Here is a 25,052-nt window from a genome sequence, read left to right as displayed (position 1 = left end):
TCATACAAAGTGCTCAGCAAGATTATGGAAAGTTGGGAAATGCCCTATCATGCTGTGTGCACTTCATGCCCAGTCCTACATCTCCATAGAGAATTGTGATCAGGGTCTATCTTCATGGGGCACATGTGACATTTACAGTTAGGTGACTCTCTTGTCAGTTCCAAGTAAGCTCCACTTTGCCATTGTGCTTCTATGGCCAAGTTTCCTTAGATTAGCGGCCTTCATACATCACAGCAGGCAGGTTTATACACCTCCACCTAAAGCCAGAACTGCTAACAAATTACCTTGACATGTTGATTGCTTGCCTTATCTCACCCTGGAGGCCTCTAGAGTCTTCCTTCACATCACCACAAACACTTCCAATTACCGCATTGGTTTATCAGGGTCTGTTTTCTTGGTGTTCCATGACCTTGGCTGTCTGCGTGATACATCCTTTGAGTTGTTGCTGCATCCCTCTTAGATTTGCCCCTGCTTATCTCTGTCTCGGCTCCTCTAGGAAGTGTTTTATTGCCCTCGCTGGCATGATCCAATACTAACATTCTTCAAGCAACTCTAGAACACCTATAGGTGGCCTCTGTAAGAGATTTTCCAGAACAGCATGCCATACACATTGCTTTATCAGATTTCATGAGTTGCACAATGGAAGGAAATCATTACTTAAGATTTCAAAGCACAACAGAGAATTTCAACATGAACCGGGAATGGGACTCTGTGGATCATCCAGTCCTTGCCAAGCTAATGACAGGAAGGAACAGCTGATTAGTCATGTGATTGCCAAGCACTGGCCCAAATCCTTCCCCATGTCAGTGTTTCCAGCTCCACCAAACCCTACCTCTCAAAAGGCAGCTGCAAGTAATTATATAAAGAGTTACCTCCGTGGAAATCCATTAAGTTAAGAGTCACACCTGAAATTGTTTGATTTTGGTTAGACGTATGATTGACACTGTGCCCTTAAAATCATCATGAGCTTCTAAGAGATGACATTGACTCATCGACTTATCTGTCATAATCAGTTATAATTCTATAAATAAACCCAATGTGAATTCTTAAGAGCAATGGTCTGAAAGAACTGATATTTGAGAATCCACCTATCTTACTTCACAGATGCAGCAATATATTCTTGGAAAATGACAAGAAATAAATCTTGAGCTCATTTGTTAAGACTTAGCCATAATTGTGTACTCTCAACATACCTGCAAGACAAAGTACCACTTTGCTGGGATAATACATGAATGCCTTTCCCAAATGAGGATCTTGATTTGAATTAGTTATCTTGGATGTGAAAATTCTCCTTCCTCTAATAATATCCTAAGGAGATAAGTTAGAAGTTCATGCTGAAAAAGTTACTACAAAAAACTAGGCTCTGTGGGCAAACTGAATTTTGTTCACTTTTAGAATGAGGAAGAGCAAAAATTATCACCCATGAGAATTATATCAAATATCCTGCATCATAAGAATATGTCCAGTCTTCTTTGGACAGATGGACTGACTCAACTTCTGGACAACATAGAACTTAATATAAATTTGGAACAGTGCATTACAATTTATAAAGTCATAGCTAACTTAACAACCGGAAATAAAAATTGTCCCTTCATTATAAAATAGTTCTTATGTTTAAGCATTCTTGAACTCTTATTATGTTTAAAATCAACCCCATAATCAAAAAGATTATGAGCATTACACCATATGCTAGGCAAAGATGTGAGATCATCAAGTCCTGCGACAGTCTTCTTGTATACCTGTATGCTCAATGAGATTGAATCTTTACTAGATCATGACTGAGCAATGAGACATCCCAGACTCTGAATGGGAAGTCAGGCAGAAAAATAAAACAAGGACAAGAATTACAAGTGGGGACTGGGAATGGGAATTGTCAATAGGGTTCAGAAGCCAAGTGAGCCATCAGCAAACAGATACATATCAGGATTCAAGATTAAGTTTGTAGATTAAAAACCAAGACAACAGTTAGGACCAGGAAACCCATAGCACCAAAGAGCAATTCAAATCAAAGCGTCAGAATCCAAGAAAAAAGTCAAATCAGCCAATCACAAGGCACCATCATGATGGTCTTGAAACTGAAGCACCTGCTATTTATTTTGGGATGAAGCTCTTACACCACTTCTGTGGGAGCAGAATGTGACCATTCCAGGTTGTACAGGTAGAAGCAAAGGATCCATGTTAAGAGATGTAGTCAAATGACCCAGGTCTAGTGTTTGGAATCAGACTGAAGGGCATATCATGATACCTCCACACAGTGCCTGACAAAAGTGAGAACTCAAAGCCAGTAATTGACTACCCCTCTTGCATCAGGATTTCAATGTACACTGGCCAGGAACAACCACTAAGGGTCAGGGGAAAGAAACAGAAATTGAGAATCTTTGCTGTGACACTTACCTACCTCTTGGTCAGTACCATTTCCTACTTCCTGGCACTTTTTTTTTTTTTTTTTTTTTTTTTTGCGGTGCTGGGGATTGAACCCAGGACCTTGTGCTTACGAGGCAAGCACTCTACCAACTGAGCTATCTCCCCAGCCCCTGGCACATTTTTTCTGATGTTTCTCAAGCCCCAAGAATTCCATGCTGTCCATTTGTGGTCCAAAGCCTTCCTGGAAGGCACAGCATACAGACCTCTTCTCTGCACCTCAAAGTTTGACAAATGAAAAAAAAGTGTATCTCCCTGCCCCACCATGTCCTCTCCCCACACACCCCATTCTCTTTCTCTCTCTTTCTTTGGAAAACATATCATAGATGCTGAGGAAAGCACACATATCAAAGTAACTAACTGAGATATAAATGATGAATATGCTGAGCTCTCTGAAAGGTATTTGAATTTGAAGGGAAGAACTAATTAATACAAAAGTACCCCTGGAACTCTGCCCCTACCACTTCAGAGGAACAGGGTTGAAAGAAAAAAAATTATTTCTCGTCTTAAAAAAAAATTACTTAAGCATATGACTTGAGTTATAGCTCTAAAAAAATGTTGGTTTTCCTACACAATAAAAAATATGTATTAATCAAGACTTCTAAGGACTCTGTTTAAAGGCGATAACTGATTCATCTCCCCTATCTCCCTTTTTAATCAGATATAGTTCTAGGAATAAACACAGACAATTTGAATTTTAATGATTTCCAAAAAATGATACTTGACTATATAAAAAATTCAGACATTTCAGTTTTCTAGGACAAGTGATAAATTATTGCAGAGGCCCCACTGCACAGTGGAAAAAGATTGAACTCAATATTGCCTGAGCCAGTCCCTCCTCATGCCTGGTCTTAGTGTCTTAACAAGATAATAATATAGACTTTTCAGAGTTCTTATAGATTAAAAAACATACATGTGTGAAGGATCTAGCACAGAACGTGGCACACCATGGGTGTTTGATGAATAGTAGCAAATGTTAATATTAGCTGACTTGTCTAAGAAGCTAATATCACCTTTCATTGTAAATACATTTCTACCTAGTTAAAGGGAGAGAGGAAGGGGGAGAAAAGAACACCTAGGTGTAGTCGTAGAAATTCCATTGTAATAGCAGAAATCTGGAAAACCATCCCAGTCTTACTCCCAGGCAGCTGTGTGTCTGTGCAAGACACCTAACTTCTCTGGACCTCAGCTTTCCCATCTGAAAAATGGAGGCACTGAACATGTAATAACCTTGGTCACTTCCAGTTCTGAAGGTCTCTACCTTCACCTGATTATTTTCCCAGGCAGAAAGAAGGCTGGTAAATGACCAGATTTTGCCCCACATTCCTCTGCATTCACCCTTCCACCTACAGTCCCCAATCCTGCCTCTCATCCTTGGACCTTGACCAAAGGCACAAATAGATTTGGACTCCTAAGACTAGATGTAAACCCACCATTGATAAACACCCTGAGATCTGGGACAATTTGCTTAAGTTATCTGCATCTCTGTTTTCTCCTCTGTAAAAGTAGAAGAATAATATTCACCTCATTGAGTTTTTATGAGAATTAAATGAGACATGTATATGAAAATGATTTATAGACTGTACAGCATTGTGCAATGTTAATATAACAACTATAATTATTGGTGATTTACACTGTTGGAAATGTTCTATGGAAAGTTCGATTCTGAGTCAGGACACTTGGTCATCAACCTAGGCTCCTGCCCTCTGTGGGTTTTGTGTACCCAGAAGAATCAAGTCAAATTACATTGAATTTTGCTGGATTCAGATATTGATTCTGGTTTTCCTGAGAAAGGAGATTTGTTTAAACTTTCACTTAGAGGCAAGTGACAGGAACTTGTTTTAATGGCCCGGAAAAGTTCTCACCCCATTAGCAATATCCTACCCATGTGATCTGAGGTTTTCCTATTTCAAGAGGCAACTGCAGAATTTCAGGAGAGTTGCCTATTACTAATTGTATCAAATCCATCAATTGCTGGAAACAACCACATGATCTGTCCCTACAGCACCCCACACTTTTTTTTCAGTAATGAACATTGAACCCAGGGGACCTTTCCTACTGAACTACATCCCCAACCCTTTTTATTTTTTTCTTTTGAGACAGGGTCTCACAACATTGCTGAGGCTGGCCTTGAACTTGTGATCCTCCTGCCTCAGTCTCCCAAGTATCTGGGATTACATACTTGAGTCACAGCACCAAGCCAGAGCCACACTCTTAAGCTTTACTGGGTTTACTGTTCTGCACAATACCAGCCTCCTGTGGTCACAAAGAGGCTATAAGAAATGTAAGGCAGGGCTGGGGATATAGCTCAGTTGGTAGAGTACTTGCCTCTCATGCACAAGGCCCTAGGTTCAATCCCCAACCCCCCCCCAAAAAAAAAGTGTAAGGCAGTCTAACAAGAAACTGACCAGAGTACTATATTCTTTCAAAGTGTCCTAAAATGTCCCGTTTGTAGGGCCATGCAATGTTGTTCTACAAATCTCTTCCGAAATTTTCTTCTCCAAAGTCTCAAAGCTATTCCTTAATCAAAGGTTTTAAGTAGTAACTTTAGAACATAGTCCCATGTGTTGAGTTTTCTGAGCACAATCAGCTATGTGGAAGTTCTAATTAGCATTTCTCTCTCTCCCTGCTTCCTCCCCCTTCTCTGTCCCACCCCAGACCTTCCCATCCACTTTTCCAGGTCATATGCCCCCAGACAGAGCTAGACCTATAAACAGAAGAGTAAGCAACTACTCATATGGTGTAACTGGAGATATGTCGCAATCCCCACTGCCCAAAATATCTTCCCCACCAAATGCCACAGTGTCTAAAATTTCCAGTATTAAACTCACTGTTGTTAATCTCCTTCCTTCACTTCATCTTCTCTCCATGTTTGCACAATTAAAGCTTATCCACTCTTCCAGGCCTAGCTCAGTATCACACTTACCTGAAGTCTTTGGGATCCCCCAGTTAGAAGTGATGTCTCACTCCTCAGAATATTCACAAGGCTTCATTTGTACCTCTTTTATGATATAATGTTACTTTACCTTTAAACATACTTACTATCCCAACCCATCACAATCTTGACATTCAGTTCCTCAGCTGGGTCTTATTTTTCTACTACCATCCCATCCCCCCAAGAAACCAGGCTTAAGTTAATAAAGAACCACTACCTGTAATAGCTTGTGTTAAGATTTGGATATGAAGTGCCCCCAAAAGCTTCTGTGTTAATGCAGAAATGTTTGGAAGTGAAATCATTGGATTGTGATAGCTGTGACCTAATCAGTTATCCTACTTTCTATCCGCCTATGTCTGGGTGGTAACTGTAGACATGTGGGGTCTGGCTTATGGAGGTGGTCACTGGAGCATGTCCTGGAGGGTTCACCTTCCCTGCCCCTTTACACCTCTCACTCTTTCCCTCTCTCTCTTTCTCTTCTTCCCAGCAGCCATGAGCTGAGGAGCTCTTCTCAGGCACACCCTTCTGCCATGATGTGCTGCCTTATCTTGAGCTCAGAGCAATTCAGTCAGCCTATCATAGACTGAACCTCTAAAACCATGAGTCAAAATAAATTATTCCTCATCTAAGTTGTTCTTGTCAGGTATTTGGGTCACAGCAACCAAAACCTAAAACAATTTGGATCTGGAATGTCCCCCAAAGATTCATGAGATGAAGACCTGGTCTCCTACTGGTGGCACTATTCAGGGTGGTGGAAATTTTAGGACGTGGGGCACAGTTGGAGGTCACTGGGGGCATGTCCTTGAAGGGTATATCTTGTCCCTGGCCCCTTCCTTGCTTCCTCTTTTTGCTTCCCAGCTGCCAGGAGGTGAGCAGCTCTACCACGTGCTGTCCTCCATGATCCTTTGCCTCATCAAAGGTCTAAAGCCATGGGGCCAAGTAACCATGGACTGAAACCTTCAAATCCATGAACCAAAATAAATCTTGCCTTGCTTGTTTATCTCAGGCATTTTTTATTGGTGCATATTATTTATATAGAATTATTGGTTTCATTTTGGCATATTTTTATATACATAAAACATAATTTGATAAATTTTCCTCCCTAATACTTCCCTGCCTCCTCTGTCACAGTGATGGAAAGTTGACTAACACACTATCTGAGCCAGGTCAGATAACACAGGAGCCAGGTGAGAGGCAGGCACTGACCAGTGGGTGTCCTACAAGTGAATGAATGGTGAGACAGAGCTTACCTAGGCTGAGATCTTGCCCTTTGCTATATATGTTCACTTCAGTAGTTACTTCACTTCTCAGATCTCTTCTTATAAATTAAAGCCATTGGAGAATTATAAAATGCCAGGACTCACCTGGCAATCATTGTTACTCCACTGTATGATCTTACACCTCACATTGATTCAGCAAGGATCCAGCACTACTTGCATTTATTTTCTGAAATGGTCTGATAATATGTTTACTACAGTGAGATGCTTTTTAAAAGAAAAAATGTTCAAGGATAGTAAGAAAAAGCCCAGGAAAGACTAAACACAGAAATAAATTTTCTATGCTCCTGTTTACTTCCAAGAGTAGGATAAATTCAGCTTTGAGCTTCCTAGAAACCAAAGCAAAAAGTATTAAAGTAAAAACTTATTGTTGATCAAGAAAATACGGCTTTTCCTGATAGTAAGATCCAAGAGAAACTGATGTAGTAGATTGGTGCTAAAAACAACCCAACAAACTAATATGCCAAGGAGTTCTATAGAACTGTTTCCCGCAGTATCCTTTCACACAGAGGTGTTTCAGTTATCTATAACTGCACAGCAACCTCAAAATGGTAGCTTGAAATGATAACATTATTCATTATTATCTCAATGGGAATTGACCAGACTCAGCTAAGCAGTTCTAGGGTTTCTTACAGAGCTGCAGTCAGATGGTGACAGAGTCTGGAATAATATGGAGCCTGAGCATGGAAGACTCAAACACCTGAAGGCTGGAACAACTGGTCCTCTCCTGCAATTGCTAGGGGCCATGCCATGTGACTCTAGCTTGGTAGGATCAGAGCAGCCAGAAATTTTCATGGTTGGTCAGGCTGAGAGCAAGAGAGTCAGGCTGGCTTTATCACCTTGTATGAGCTAGCCTCAAAAGTCACACAGCATCACTTCTGCCACATTTCATTTGCTAGAAACAAGGCTCGAAGACCAACCTATATTCAAAGGAAGTGCAACTAGTCTCCATCTTTTGACAGAGGAGTGTCCAAGAATGTGAGAACATGTTCTAAAACCACCATTAATGACAAAAAGAGAAACTTGCACTTTAATTAGCACTATTCCTTGTTTTTGTTCATTTGTTTGTTTGTATGTTTGTTTCAGTATTGAGTATTGAACCCAGGGTCACTGAGCTACATTCCCAGTTCTCTTTATTTTTCATTTTGAGATAGGGTCTTGCTAAGTTGCCCAGGCTATTCTTGAACTTGTGATCCTCCAGCTTCAACCTCCTGAGTCACTGAGATTACAGGCACTCACCCATGCAACTGGCACACAATTCTTTTGATAAACCAAAGAGGAGATAGTCTGACTTGATCCAAGGATAAAACTTAGAATATCTAAAGTTGTACTATCAAATATGGTGTCCACTAGTATAAATGGCTATTTAAATTTTAATTAGTTGGTTAAAGGTAATTAAATAGAATTTAATTTTAAAATAAGTAAAATTTTTCAAATAAAAAATTTTAAATACTGTCCTAATTAGCCACATTTCATATGCTCCATAGCCACACACAGCCAGTGACTCCATGTTGGTTAACACAATTACATAATATTTCCACCATCACAAAAAGTTCTATTGGACAATGCTAACCTAGAATAACAAAAGAACAATATCTCCCTCAGATGTCAATCAGAATTGTTCCCTCCTCTAAGATTTTATGCAGCCAGGCATGGTGTCACACTCCTGTAGTTGCAGCTACTCAGGAAGCTAAGGAATAAGGATTGCAGATTCAAGGCCAGCCTGGTCAACTTAGACCCTGTCTCAAAATGAAAAATAAAAAATGGTTATGGATGCAACTCAATAGTAGAGCACCCCTGAATTTAATCTCCAGTATCATAAAGAAATTTTTTAAAAAAGAGTTTAATAGGCATTGGGCAGCAGACATGTTCAAATTTTAATATTTGAAAGAGAGTGCAAACCGCATGAAATCCATGTTGCTAAGGAAGGATAGTTAATACAAATTAAAAATCAATTCATCAGGAGGTAGATTTACCTCCTTTAAAGAAAATGAAGGCTCCTAACCAAGGCCCAAATAGCTGCTCCCCCTCCTCCACATGGAGGTTTTCAGTGGAGGGTCTGCCAACAAGACCAAGGCCTTCCTTCAGACAGCTCCCTAAAAACTCTTTTCAACAGCTGCAAGAAAGAGGGAATCAAAGCTACAACGTTCATTCCCTCACTCTTTAATTAAGTCAACATTTACTAAGAAGGTACAAACGTATGTTTTGTACCTGAATAGTAAAATTTTTTGAAATAGATTTTACTCATCCCCTGATCCCAGAAATAAACAAATAGCATTTGTGGAATTGTATTCTACCACCTCTAGGAAGTCACAAGTTCTTTGAGTTGTTTAAGGAAGGCCTTCAGTTTGGGGACTGACACTACAGGAAAACTGGTTTGTATAACACTCCTGTTTCTCCTAGACCAGACACTATACCTATGCTCTAAAAGCTTGCTGAGCCTAAGTTTTTTTTAAGGTGAATACTGTTCTACAAGGAGTTTATAAAAATATGCCTTGATCATTTTCCTTCATCCTGCCAAGAAAGGGTTCTGATTCTTAATAAGCTGAGTTGCTTGTTGCAAAGATATATGAACAAAATAAGATCAAAACAAAACTAAAAAACATCTAGCTGGTAAGTTCACAAGGGTCTTCTTTTGTCATCTGCTATTGAATAAATCAGCCTGAGTGGTGTATTCACTCAAAAATGGAAATCCAGCCCCTGTAGTTTCTGAGTAGTGTCCAAGAATCATTGCAATTTGTTCTACTGTTGCCCTTTTGCTCCTAAGTCATGCACATAGGTGGTCATGATAAAAATAGATCCACAGTACAATTGATTCTCATTCAAGATTCAATAGGATGCTAGGATACTGGACAAATGATGTAAAATCCTGGACTGTGGATTTTACAAGTATGGATGCTATGTTTCTCATAGACCAAACAGATGCTGGATTAGAAAAAACAAAGTCTGGTCAGGAATTTGCATCCTAAATTACTTACTCACTTTCCAATGCACTCAAGAAATCTTTTTTTTTTTTTTTTTTTTTTTTTGTAATAGGTATTGAACTCAGGGGTGCTTTACCACTGAGCTACATCCCTAGCCATTTTTTGTTGTATTTTTATTTTGAGTCTCACTAAGTTGCTCAAACTGACCTCAAACTTGCAACCTTCTTCATCAGCCTCCTGAGTAGCTGGGATTACAGGTGTGTGCCACCACACTTGGCAAGAAATGTCTATTTTTTAAAAAATTGTTCTAATTAGTTATACGTGACAATAGAATGCATTTAGGAAATGTCTATTTTTAAATATCATCCTTTTCTAGTGAAACCACCAAAGAAAAATTGTTGCAAATGTACTCCTAAGCTGCTGAAAGAGTTATCTGGCTATATATAATCATTATATATAAGCCAATTAAATTGCAAATATTATCTGCCAAAACTGACAATTTGGGATTTAGAAAATTTGAATTCAAGCCACTCTATTCTCTAGTAATATAAAGAGGACATTTCTGGTTAGTGACAATAAAATTATATCACCAGCTTAGAGAATAGTTATTTTTGTATTTCTTATAATAGGGGTGCATGTAGCTAGCTCATGCACAAACTGCTTCAAAGCATTAAGATACAAATTTAAAAAGAATAACTGGAAGAAGCAGAGACAGAACACAGTTCAGTTTTTTAGATTAGAATTATTATCTGATCCATTATCAGACCATTCCTGGGAATGCTCCTTGCGGTCTAAGTTCAGAGAGTGCATAAACATTAGTAACAAAATCTTGTATCCAGGCTGCATTGAATATTCAGCTTCACCCTCCCCATCCCTGTCTTCAGCATTGCTCAACCTGCTCTGAGTCTCAGGAGGCTGACTTACAGGAGATACATCAATAAGATCCCTTGCCCTCTCCTTTCTAGAGGAATTCAACTTATGGGAGGCACCAATGGAAGATTTAGAGGATGGGAAAGAGAAGGTTAAAGTACCTGTTCCTCTGGCTCCTTCCCTGCCAGTCCTCCATGGGTTAGCTGCACTCCTTAACCAAAGGTCATAGCTCAAGTCTGACAGTATTCCTCTTAGAGTTACACTCTGGATTCCAGTAATCCTTCACTTCCTTTGATCTCTTAGGGTTGGTAGGTTGCAGTGTCTCCCTGCTATCATTAGCCCAAAGTACTACACCCATGCTTGATTTTTTTTTTCAAACCTGCCTATACTTTTGTATATAGTTCCTTTTATTAGGCTAGTTTGTATGAACTATTCCTGACAAGCTCTGCTGATACACCAGTTTATTACTAGTTTCCATGCACAAAGACCAAAGAAAGATCTATTAAATTTATACACAGTCTCAGATTTCCTGATTTTTCCACCACATCATAGAGTCAAACATGATCAAGAATATAATTGTATACCTAAATCCAAACTGTTCCTCATAGAAAATATTAGTCAAAAAAAGATATAGAACTATTTATGAAAAGCATTAAAATGAAAAGTCCACCAAAATGATGACTCTATGACTTGATAGAGCAATATTGTCCATTAGAAAAAGCAAGAGTCAGGGGCTGGGAGTGTAGCTGAACTCTTGCGTAGCATGTCCAAGTCTCTGGTTTCCATCCCCAGCAAAATTAAAAACAAACAAATTATCCCCCAATTAGATCATAACTTGAGCAGTTCTGGTGGCACGAAGTCTTCAGAGGTGCTCTTTGATCAATAGTACTACAAGAGGCAGTAATATCAGAACCCACTCAGCAAACAGTCTTGTTATCCCAAAGACTCGTGTGGTTGTTCTTGAGTTAAAGGAAGGAGCCTTACCACCTACTGCCATGTTGCAGGAAATGAATAAAATTCTTGAAGTTAAGCAGACCTGCTTTCGAATCTCTAAGTCAAAAATCATTTATAAAGTGTAAGAAATATTTCCAACATAAGGTAGTTATGAGAATTAAGTAGAAAAATACATATAAAATACCTATCACAGTGACAGATTCATTAAAATCACTAACAAATGAAAGTTCAAACAGAAATCCAACAGAAGGAAACCAAAGAATCACACCCAAGACCACCAGAAAAACAGCGAGGACATCAGGGGCAAAAAATAGAGGAAGGAATTGATAAAGTTCCCCTCCAGTGTCATCCACATTTTGAGAGCATTAATAATGGATGAATTCACTTCTCAATTCCCTTATGTAAGGAATAGTCACCTAAGGGAAATTTCTTATTCTCTGTCCTGGAATATCTCCAACTTTTCTTCTCCTAGCATTTTATGTTTCAGGGCTAATTAACACTTCTCCCAATGCACCAGAGTGATCATTTCTGGCTATTACAAACTAGCTGGGAGGTCGGCACTGTTCAAATGGGCACAGACTAAAGCAGGTACCTCATTGGCAACCATGATGCTTTCCAACTAGACACAACTTCCCCTTGCACCCAATTCCAGAAATTTCCTGAGTGCAGGGCCAACTGGTTCCTCTGCTTGCTCTTTTGAGACTGTCCCATCTGAGTGAAAAACATTGCCTTTGCCCATTTGGCCACATCAGGACCAAGAAGTTAAGATCATCATTTCCTCACAAATATGACACCTTCCTTTCTATGTCTTGGGTTATGACAGTGTGGTAGTCAGCTTTGCATCACTGCAACCCAAACACCTGAGAAGAACAACTTCAAAGAGGAAAGATTAATGATGGCTTACAGTTTCAAGAGGGTTCAGTTCATGGTCTGCTGGCTCCATTACTTTAGGCCTGCTGTTGTCGCAGGACATCATGGCAAAGAGTTCGTTGGAGAAAAGCTTCCCAGCTCATGACAGTCAGGAAAGAGAGAGGGAAAGGTCAAGGACAAGATGTAGTTCCTAAGGGCACAACCCCAGTGACCTACTTCCTCCATCCATGCCCCACCTGCCTGGTTTCCACCACCCTCCAGTGATCCATTCAGCTATCAGTGGATTAACCCACTGATGAGGTCAGACCCCTCATGATTCAAACACTTCCCAAAAGCCCCACCTCTGAACATTGCTCTGTTGGGGGCCAAACCTTTAACAAATGATCTTTTTTTGGACATTCTATATCCAAATCATAATAGCCAGGGACATGTCACTGATGCTACTACTGGACAGAATTTATATTTTAACAAAAATGTGTAAAACAAGATTCTTCAGTAGGACTATAAGGAAATGAGATTGAGGACAAATTATTTTGGCAAGTGAGAAAGAATATTCCAAAGACTGAAACAGTACACAATGTATTTATAAGACCAGTGAAAACACATATGAGAGACCTAAAGACAAATCAATGAAGAATTTTTGCCCTATTCCTGGATTTGGTTTACTGGTCCCTAACCCTGTGATCATGGCCCCAGTTTTTCTGATCCTGAACTTGCTATTCCATGGATCCTCAAGACCAATGTCTCAAGGGAATCCTCCATGAAATGTTGCTTGGTGAAAATAGAAAACTCATGTAAAAGGAAATCAATACATCTACTGTGTGCCAGGGATTGTACAGCATGTTTTTACACATTCTGTCAGTTAATCCTAATAGTAACCCCATAAAAGAGACAATATAATCCCCATTTCACAATTAGAAAAGCAAGAACTTGAGAAGTTAGGTAGCTTGCTCAAAATTGACTTGTAGAATTAGAACTTGCATCATATCTTCCTATTTCCTAGTCCATTCTCATTCCATTCTATCACACATTCATCAAGGAGTTTTTCATTATTTAGCTCTGAGACCCTCTAACACATTCTTTACTCCTCTATCAAATCTTTATCTTTTACACAAAGCTGTTAAGAGAGTTAGTGAATTGTAGTCATCCAAATAATCAAAGTGTACAGCAGCCCTCTAGTCTCCCATTTATTAGATATACCTAGATGCTTGAAAATGGACATCTACATCAGTTGCACAATAAACCACCCCAAAGCTAATGGTTTAAAACAACTTTTTTGTTGTTGCTGTTTTTTGTTTGTTTGTTGTTTTTTGGAACAGGGGATTAAACCCAGGGGTACTCAACCACTGAGCAATATCCCCAGCCCTTTTTTGTATTTGATTTAAAGACAGAGTCTCCCTGGGTTACTTAGGGTCTCACTAAGTTGCTGAGACTGGCTTTGAACTCGCAATCCTCCTGCTTCAGCCTCCTGAGCAGCTGGGATTATAGGCGTGTGCCTTCATGCTCGGCTAAAATAACATTTTATTATGTCTCATGATTCTGTGGATCATTTGGGCCATTTTTCCCTTGGTCTTTCATGAGCCTGCACACAAAGCTACGTGTAGTTTGTGGGTTACCTGGTGACAGGGTTAAACAAGGACAGCTTGAAGCAACAGGGTCTCTCTCTCCATGTTGGTCTTTTATAACAGCCTTTTCATATCAGGTAATCTCAGGGCAGCCTGCAAGAGGACAGCCCCAAGTGCAAGCATTTTTCAGTCCTTGGCTTCCCTCACACGTGCAGGTGTTCCACTGACTACAGCAAGTCTCACAACCAAGCCCAGATTCAGCCCCTCAGTTCAATCTCCTGTACCAAAAAATAAAAAATAAAAACAACCTGTGTTTGCAGTTAAATCATTTTCTCAGCTTACTTCCTGACTCCTTGAATTTTGAATCTCCTGTATACCATTTAGTCTAAACTGATCCAATTACCTTATAAACTTTTTCTACATACCAGGTTTTTAATGTAGTGATATTAAAAAAAAAAACTATACCCACAATCATTTCTACAAGCCTCTGCTTCATCAGCATGTCAAGATGCTATGCAAAAAATACTCTTCAATTTCTTAGAAGCCCTTTTGTGTAGTAGGGGGAATCTAGCAGATATCAGTTTAAGTCCTCCTGGAGTATTAACAAAATCTTGTTTACACACCAATGATTTGATTTGTACCTTGAAAATATTTCTTCTCCTCATCCCAGTACTGGAGATTGAATTGAACCCAGGGGCGGTCTACCACTGAGTTATATCCCCAGCCCTTTTTATTTTTATTTTGGGATAGGGTCTCTCTATATTGCTGAGGCTGGCCTTGAACATATGATCCTCCTGCCTCAGCCCCTGAGTCACTGGGATTATAGGCCATGCGTGGTCCCTGAGGAAATTTCTCACTCAGAGAAATCTTTTGCTACCTGAAGAGCCTGGAAATGTGAAAACAGTTTTATTTCCCAGTTTATCACATCCTGAACCCTCCATATTTGCTTTAAATTCTGCTTAAAATGGAATGGTTCTTTGGTTTATCTCTTCTTATATCCTACTATATATAACTTTTTAAAAATTACGTGACCTCTTCATCATTCTAAATGGATATTTCCTTAAGCCAAATCCACAGGAACATTTGTTAAGCTCACTTTCTATCTTCTGAGTTTCTGGAGGTGAGAGTATTGCCAGTTATTCTACTATAAAATATGATTTGTCCTTTATCAGCCTCCAGTAGCACTTTCCTCTCAGGTTACCAGGCTCTGCTAACACTCTAGTTGCTGCCCCTATAGCCTCTGCCAGCCTTTCAGTCCTGAAGTCAATATCATATAGTTAAGATTTTGTTATAGCAGCACACCATGCTAGGTATCAATTTTATATCAGTCTTCCATACCTGAGTTTAAAAACTTAACATCTTAATTTATTTCTTGTGACTCTCTGAATTATCATTATCATTATTCTTCTGTTGGTCATGCCTGGGATCATCTATGCACCTGCATCTATCTGGGAAATCCTTAGGCACTGGGCTTATTGGTCCTTTTAGTCACATGGTACTTAATTCCAGGATTCTCCACAGTATTCTGGTTTCAGGGTTCCAATATGACAAGCTCCAATGTGCAAGTACTTATCAAATCTCTGTTTCCATCAATTTTATTTATGTCATATTAGCCAGAGTAAGTCAGATAACTGAGCCCAGTGGTAGGGGAATATATTAGGGTGTGAATACTAGGAGGTATGATCCATTAGGATTATTGCTTTAATAATATACTACAGTGCCAAAATGTAACTTTCATGCTTTTTTCTGTATTCCAACTCAGGTGTATATAACCCAGCATTTTGTTCATCTAGGCAAATTTGGTATATATTTGTTAATTGGATTGAGGGTGTGTAGAGTTTTAGAAACACAAGGACCAGAAAGGCTAAGACTACTACAGAGTATAGTCTTGAAATTCAAAACACTACAAAACAAAACTAACCACTAAAAACAATTTTTTTCAGGTATAGTGGCACACGACTGCAATCTCAGCAACTCCAGAGGCTGAAGCAGGAGGATCACAAGTTCAAAGCTAACCTCAGTAATTTAGTGAGAACCTGTTTCAAAATAAAAAAATAAAAAGGACTGGGGATGTAGCACAGTGGTAGTGTTCCCCTGGGGTCAGTCCCCAGTACCACAGAAAACAGGTGTTTTCCTCTCACCATCTTTCTATGTTCTTGTGAAATAAATGTCTTTTCTGACCAAAAGTCTTTAGAGAATCATGAATTTCAAATAAATGACTCTGAATCATCAACCTTGTATCTGTTATGGTCATACCAATTCAAGAAATAAATTCTGTAGGAATTTGCAAACTTTTCCATCCTAAATAACTGTTTGAACATCTGAATGATCATACAATGAAGATTCTCCCATATTTGCACAAGAGAAAAAAGAATTAAACAGAATTACTGGCATTTCAAAACCAGTATTTGAATTTTGCTAAGATCAAATGTTAGACTTGATTTGTCTTTCCCATGTGAGGATATAGGTAAATTTAGTTTTTCACTAAAATAAAGAGAATCAGGAATGTGTTTTAATGGTCTCAAAGGTTCTCTTCCTATCAGTCATTTTCTCCTGAAGAGGTTGGGGTTTTTCATCAATAGTACAGGATAATGACAAATGCATTTGATTCATGATATCTTGCTTTCAAGGACTGATAGGCCATAAAACTCTGTGCCAAAAGACACATTCTTCCCTTGCTACCCAGTGTGATTCTAATAATCCAGGTATGTTTGCGCTATTTTCCCCCATGCAGCAGAATATCCCATCAAAGTGTAACAAGGGGATTCGCTGAGAACTCAATTTGCATGTGGTGGCTTTTGTTCTGTTCTGTTTGCTTGCTTGCTATATAATTAACCCTCTGCCTGACTTTCCAGTTCTAGCAAATGATGTTCCTCCCCAATCTAGAGAACAACAGGAGGAATTCCCCAATCTATTTCAAGGGATCTGAAGGAGCAGTTAGTACACTCTCTATGAGAAGCACTTACTAATCAGCCCTTCCAAATATGTAGATCCTGCTGTGATGATGATTCTGATGATGATGATGACAACAACAGCCAGTGCTTATTGATCCCTCATTCTGCTAAGCGTTGTTCAAAGCACTTTTCATGGATTAACTCATTTAATCCTCACAACTCTATGAGGTTGGCACTTTCAAGAGAAAGGCACTAAGATGTAAAGCAATGTGTTTGGGGTAATGTAGTTTTAAATGCAGTGTCAAGGATTCAAACCCACCGCCAACTCTTTTGCTTCAGAGATAACTGGTCTTACACAAAACTCAGAATTGTTTACAGCATTTACAGTCTTGGGACTGCATCCTTGACTGTAAGTCACAAATGCTCACACATTTTGATGTTCATTGTAGAATTTTTGGTGATTCTCATGAACTGTTGACTGAAAGGGAACTATGAAGCCTCTGACCAGACACCTAAGGTCAACAATATCTCAGCCCATGTCCTTCTCCCCTTTGTTGTCTGCAACCCTATACTCTCAACTAGATTACTACCTACATCACTATCTCTGCAGATATTTCATGTCCCCCAGTCTTGCAAAGCTGGGACTCTCCTGTGTCATGCACCCTCCTCAGTCACCACCACTCCATCCTGCCCCAACACAGAGTCAATGAAAACATGTTTCCTGAGAGTCTGTCGTATACCAGGACCCATGGGAGGTAGAGAAGTCAGACCAGCACACTGGGAGCTTTCATTCCCAACATCCCTGACTCCCAGTTCAAGAAACACAATTAATTTGGAGAAACACCAACCTGGAAGTCAGGGGAGAGGAGGGATGTTTAGAAAAGATCAGACTAACCCACCTTTATAGTCCCTTCCAACCCCATCCCTATCCCTTGATTTCTCTCTAAGGCAACCATTTATTAGTTTGATTTCAACGCACACACTTGTACCTGTAATTACTATATAATGTCTGTTTACTATTTTAAATGAAAATGAATTTAAATTAATCTTGTTTTGTGAATTTCAAGGCACCCCCTGAGATAAATGAAGACACTCCAGGGTGTCATCAAGTGAGTGCCAGGAATCCTTGCTCTAAAAAGTTTAGAAGCAAGTTCTTTAAACCTTCAAGGAGCCAGAGGGGAGAAATGTATATAGCTATATAGACAGAGAGAGCACATTAAAGGGAGTTTTATATGTACATTATTCATATATATGTGCACACATACACATAGATACATTTGAAAGGTGGCGTACCAAAATATGGTTATCTTTAGGTGAATTGCCTCCTATAAATTTACCATCGATGTCATTCATCTCTAAGTTCTCTGCACCACATAGAAGATTCTCAGAACAATATTTCCAAAAATCCCCTTCACCATTTATTTTGAGTGCCAATAAGAAGCACTCCTATGAGATCTAAAAGGAGAAGAGACCATTATTTGCCTGAGGCAGAGAAGAGGTTCAAAACAGCATCCAGGTGAAGTTCTGGAGACCTCCCCACATTAGTGCTGCAGACTGAAATAAATGGTGGGAATTTTCCAGAAGTTCTTGAGATTTACAGTAGAATAGCTTCCAGATAGAGTCTTTGAGAGCGTATCATTTAGGAACATCCAACAGGTAGACTTCATATTCCTATCCTCCTTCCCCCCATACCTGGAAAGCACGGAGCGCTTCTCTTTTCCTAATTAAATACCATGTACTATAAACAGGTAGTAGGTAATCATTGTTTTTCTTTTGTATGTATATGTATCTTAATGGTTTTGTAACAAACGTACATCATTTGTATAATACAGCAATAAAAGTTTTAAATGTTTTAGATATGTAATATAATAGATGTTTCAATAGTGATACTATGGAACCTCAAAACAGAATCACAAAACATATGTAAGAGAGCACAGAAGCCTTCCTAAAACATTGTTTTGGTCCAGAATGTACCTTGAGGAAGATGAGATATTGCCATAAGCTAAAGATATGCATAGGGCAGGTGAAAGGCACTGCATGAGCAAAGGCATATGATACAGCTCTGTTTATTAGACAACCCACACATAGCTCGGTGTGATGGGGACATGTATTGTTGCAGAGGCAAGAGATGAGGCTGACGAGAAAAGAGCAAAAGGTGTCAACCCAGAGAGCTTTGTATGCCAGTCCACAAACATTAAAGGGCTTCCTCGTAAAGACAATAAGGAGTTACAAAAGAACTGGAAAAGTAAGATCTGTGCTCTATGAAGTCGGCAGAGCCGCGCAGAGGAGAAATGTGTAGAGGCTGGAGTGTTGGGGACCAGGCCAGAGACCCACAAAGGTGAGCAGTCCTGAAGAAGTTCTGGAAGGATGACAATCAAGTGAGAAGGTCAGCTATGGAGAAGAAAGGAGAGGATGGAGTGACAGGAGGTTGTCTGTGACATTCATCTTCCCCTTTTCCCCAAAACTGCAGGGAGGATGGAGGTCCTTACATTGGAGGATAATGATCAGGGAAGTTTCTGCTATGCCTGGAATATAGTTAAAAGGTGGAGAGACTAGGGAGTAATATTTCAAGCATTCCTCCAGAAAGGAAATCTAGGAACCAAGCCCTTCCTTGGAACAAAAACAGGAAAGGCACATGTACATTTGCATGTATTTTTCTTGGACATCTCCCTAACCTGTAGATAAAGCCAATAGATTGTTCTAATCAGGGACCATTAGGTGTTTCTAATTGTCCTTGGGCTTCCATCCAGGCCAATTAGGTGTTTTTCAGACCTCTCCCTCTACTGATGAGCTTCTCTGCCACAGTCCTGCTCAGCCAAAGCATCTCAACTACAGAGAGAAGACACCTGAGAATCTCCAGGTGTGTGACTAGGTCATGTTTTGGGTACTATCAATGACTATCAAGCAGAAGAGGAAAAAAAGAGCTGTGGGATTAGCCAATCTTATATGAGAATTTGTCCAGCATTAGTGTGCATACAAACCACCTGGGGATCCCATGGGTCTGGGATGGGGGTCTACACTTCTCACAAGTTCCCACATGATGCCAATTGTGGATCATACCTCAAGAAGCACTGGTCAAAAAGTGATTGGGGGAACAGGTAGGGGTTTGGAAAGTTGGCTAAAAGAAACTGACAATTCTGAGCTTCAATGATTTTTTTTTTTCATCTGCACTGGAAAATGAAGTTATGCATTCTATAGTTTTAAAGACTAGAAGACTTAAACAAAGCAGAGATGAGAAATATTATGGCGATTTAAGGTCTACTATTGTAGCCAGCATATTAAAGATAAGAAAATAAAGTAAACAAATAAGGGCATCCTGAAATTTTTTCTATTGCTGCATAACAAATTTCCACAAACTTAGTGGCTAAAGAAATACCCATTTATTATGTCACAGTCCTGTGGGTGAGAAGTTTAGTTATAGGGTAGCTGGATCCTCTGCTTGGCTTCCAAACAGGCTGAAATCAAAGTGCCAGCGGGGCTGTGACTCATCTGAGCTCAGGACAGCATGAAGAGAAGTGGAAGAGTCCACTGAAATGGTTTCCAAGGCAAAAGTGGCTCTCACCTGAGTGACCCCCAACATTCTGCTCTCCACCGCCTTTATCGAATGGTTTTTCAGAAATCAAAGCCCAGTCCCAACTCCTTCCCCATCTCCAGCTCCCATAATGATAACATCTGGTGTAAAAGAGCAACACCTGACATCCCAGCTCACAGTTTCAATGCACTCCTGCAATGACTCTAAGTACCATAAAGGTGAAATTGTGAAAAGTACAAGAAATCAACTAGTAAATTGTGAGATTTCAGTTATGGAACATTCGGTAACCATGGACAAACCACACATTTTCAACAAGCTAGAAAAAGAGAGAGGGAAACAACAAAAAGCTATCAGTGCCATCTTGTGGAAAGACCTATATTAAAATGCCCAAGGTGATCTGGCCACACCCATCCCCTTTCAAAACCTCTACACCCAAGGCCAACATGCATCTAATAGACACCAGAGGAGCTCCATTATTCCTTTATAGATATTGTTCTGATCAATAGAGGCTATGTTCTAATTGTTCACTCCCTATCCCATGACCAGTTATTAAATCATTTGTGTAGCTTCTCTATCCATGTGAATACCACGTAAATCTTTACCTCCAACACCATACACAAAAAAAAAAAGAAAGAAAAAAGAAAATTCATACTCAAACTACACTAGTTGGTTCTCCTACACAGCATGATTTTCCAGATGTGGAAAATTTGCATTGACTTATCACAACACCCCACACAAACACGCACATATCACACATGCACACACATGCACTCTGACCACAACTGCTTATGGTGTAACTCTTTTTTGTTAAATTAAATTTATATTTTATTTCACTTCTTGAGCTTATTAGGATTTATTTCTCTTCTTTCCTTCAAACTGAATATTTTTATCTACATTAGTTACCTATTGTTACACAACAAATTACCCCAAAAGGTGATTGCTTTACACAATAAATATTTATTATCTCACCATTTCTGGGAGTAAGGAATTCAGGAGAAGGTTAGCTGAGTGATTTTGGCTCTGGGAATCCGTGAGGTTATATTGTAATCAAGATGTTGTACCCATCATCTAAAAGTCTTGATGGGGCTAGAAGATTTACTTCCCAAATAGTTAACTCACTGTTGACTGTTGGAAAGAAGCTTCAGTTCCTCACTGCAGAGATATCTTCATGTCTGCAAAACATGAATGTTGGCTTCCTCCCCAGAGTTTCCCATGGCAGCACTTCCCAAGAAAGAACAAGGCAAAAACCAAGACTTTTATAACCCGAGTATAGGGAGTATACACTATTATTTCCATGATATCCTACTGGTTACAAAAACTGACCCTATCAAAGTGGAAAAGGCATGAGATGCTCATTGGGAGCCATCTTGGAGGCTCCATTCTTTCTTCTTAGGTCCAATTTCCAGATAATTGAGCCCCAGGTGGGAAATGTGTTTAGACACAGAAAAATCAGAAGATGTACAGCACAGAATTCTGACTATAGTCCAAGGTCCACAGGTATCCAAACTGAAGCAATCCTTTGCCTTGGATACAGGGTCCTATTTGGAGAAAGGAAGTCTCTGAGCCTAACTTCATCTCTATCTTCTACTGACATCAAACTGTCAGGGAACTGGGGCCTCAACATGAACAAGGACTAGGTCCAAACATTTTTATCAGCTAAGAAAGGGGATGCTAAGGAAGCTCTAAAACTGTTTCACTGAACTTTTCAGAGGACAGAGAACAAAAGGGGAAAGGAAGATGCCATCTTCAGAAGACTTCTAGTCATTCCAACCCAAGCTTATCTTTCCCACCACTGACTTCTTTTCATACTAGCTATTTTTACTGCACAATTAGATTTTTAATATATATTATCTGATTTTCAGATAGTTACAATTGCTTCAATGAGCAAGTTAGTCCTTTATTATATTTTCAGGGTCCTCTCTGCCACATCCCATGTCTGGGAGGAAAGGGTTGATTGCCAGAGGAGGATGTTGGCTGTTTTTCTCTATCTATTATCCAAAAAACTTATCTATTCAATAAATACTCTTTTTATGAGGGGGTGTGAGAGGTCCGGGCCATACCATCTCTGACCTCTATATAACAATGAGTAGCCCAACTCTCTTCTATTTATAGATAGACAGGTAAAAGGGGCAAGGACTGGAAGGAGCTTCTTCTTTGATACAGGATAGGGTGGAGTTAGGGGAGCATCCTCTTAGGGGGAAAATTCCAGAAAGAGACAGGGAACCACTCCCACACAGCGCCACATACTTCCCAGCAGTTCCTAGCAGCCAGGCCTCTGCATCACATGGCTCAACCTAGTCTGTTTCTGCTAAATAAGGATGGTTTCCCACATCATATGTTCTGGGAATAATTATATCTGAGTCTAAAACTCCTCCCTCCAAGTAAATTCCTTGAAGTCAGACAAAATTACTTAAGCTTATTGCTAAACCTATCATCAGCATCAACAAATATGTCCCCTAACACACTCACATACACACACAGACACAGGCCACCATACACGTAACACACCACAGGAGCAGTGTTCGATTTAAATTTTTAAAAAAGGCTTATTTATTCCTTTTTACAAAGTAATTGAACTTAGCCAGGTTCATACTGACATAGTTCCTTAGAAGCAAAGACATGTTAAAATGTACACTTTGAAGGGGTGCTACCCAATATTCAACACAGTCCTCAAGCTCATGCAATTAAAAGGAACCACAAAAGCACAGTCACCTTCTGCTCAAGACTCACATTCACACCCAGAAATGTACATTCACAGTCTTACTAATGCATTGTACTTACTTATTTTCTACTCGTTTGTTTATTTAACATTTTTGAGCACTGTGTGTCAGGCTCTGCACTGGAGGTGGGAACTAAAAGATGAGGGTGGCAGTCTTAGCTCCTATGCAAGCAGGTAACTCCCCTTCAGAGAAATAATTACCATACTGGGAGAACCTTTATACAAGACAAAGTAGGGGTGGAAGTACAGAGTCTAAAACTTCCTGGGGATCAGATCATCCTACACAGAGGAGAGAGGGTAAGAAGATCAGTATTACATATGGGGTTTGGGTGCTGACATTGTTAGTTGTAGGGGGTCCTAGCCAGGAAATGATCAAAGAGGGTTTTCCTTTAAGTTTGCAACTTCATGGGGCCAAGACAGAAAATTAAATGGGAACCTGACAATGGAACATAACTCAGACAGGGATTCTGGGATCCTCCCATCCTGGGTGTATTGGAAGGAGGGAAAAGGACTCCTCCAATGGGAACTGGCCTTTCCTTAGGGAGGCACCAGTGGATGAGTGACTGTGTTTCTAGCACGATAGTCACATAAGAGGGGAAAATAATTGTTTGCAGGCACAGGGAAAAAGAGAATCTCCCTTCCCCTCACCCCCACTTCAAAAAAAATGGCATTCCTCTGGAGTAAATAGAATTTGAGTTGGATATCAAGGAGGCAAGGAAGAGGCAGGGAGACATGTGGGAAGATTTTCCCTGATGAGTGGAAGTAACAAAGAAAACAGAGCAAGGCAAAGTGCCTAAGAAGTGATTAACATACAAGAGAAAGTCCAGGAGTCTTGTCTCCAGTGAAACCAGAAATCCTGGGAAGCAGGATTGGAATGAGAGAGTGGGGTGGGGTGTCTTGGCCACACTGAGAAGGAGGAAAATGAATGAATTGGGCAGGCTAGAAAGATTGGTAGGGAGTTTTGTAGGAAATGGGAGTGCAAACAGGAAGGGCTTAATCAGGGTTCTGATTGTATGGATGGGGAGAAAAGAGGAGATTTGGCAGCTCCTGGAACCTAGGAGAGAGGTTGTCTGGGTAAATGATTAAGTGTATTTTCCACTGGGTCATGGCAAACTTTGAACTTTGGGGAAAGAGAAATCTTTTCATTTTACTGGAGCCAGAGGACTAAATAGTCAAATGTGTGTGTCAAGAATAGGTGGGGCAGAGGGAGGGAAGTACATTTTCATGGCCAAGTACCCTGGGCTTAGATCAACGTGTCCTTGACCAAGTGAACCAGCTTCTCTAAGCCTCAAGTTATTCATACACAGAGCATGTATAAATACCTTCCACATGTGGTTCTTCCGGAAAGCAACTGGCACAGGGCCTGGAACGTGAGCAAATTAAAAGAGGGTTATAATAAAAATAAATTTAAAAAAAAAGAGGATTAACTTTTTCATAGTTACAGATCTGCACCATTAGAAGAACATCATTCAAATGAAGATATAGACTGTTCAGATTCTAGCTGAGATACCATGTTCAGATCTAGGTCCTCACCCTATGAGAACAACATTGGTTTGCCCAGGACAGTGTACCTGGAAACCTTGAAATATAAAGAAATATGGAATCTGGATAAACTTAAGAAAACCCAAAGGTATTTAAACCAGATAATGTTTGGAGGTATCAGCATGATTATGTAAAAAGGACATATTTTCTGCTTCATTTTAGAAAGCAGTACTGTGTTTTTAAGTATTCTGGATCCACTCGTCATCTTCCTTAATCTCACAGTGCTTTCGTTTTCTCATCTGTAAAATGCAGCTAATTTGATCACATAATTGTGGCAACTAATGAGTTAAGATATCTAAAGCTTAGACGAGTACCTGTCACATAATACATGCTCAATAAATGTTAATTCTTATGTTGCTGGCTGGCTGTTATTATTACCATATTACTATATTACCCTGGGTAAGATTTCAGGGTGTCACTTGGCAGCGCAGCCATCTTTCAGGTAATTCCCTTCTACTGGAAGAGTTCCAAGAAGTCCCTGACAATGACCCATCAGTCATTGGAGAAGCGAGTCCTCCCCAGACCAGAAGTAGATTTGTCATCTTGAAC

This window comes from Sciurus carolinensis, chromosome 1 (assembly GCF_902686445.1).
Source record: "Sciurus carolinensis chromosome 1, mSciCar1.2, whole genome shotgun sequence".
Classification (NCBI taxonomy): domain Eukaryota; kingdom Metazoa; phylum Chordata; class Mammalia; order Rodentia; family Sciuridae; genus Sciurus; species Sciurus carolinensis.
Note: the sequence above shows the minus strand (reverse complement) of the source record.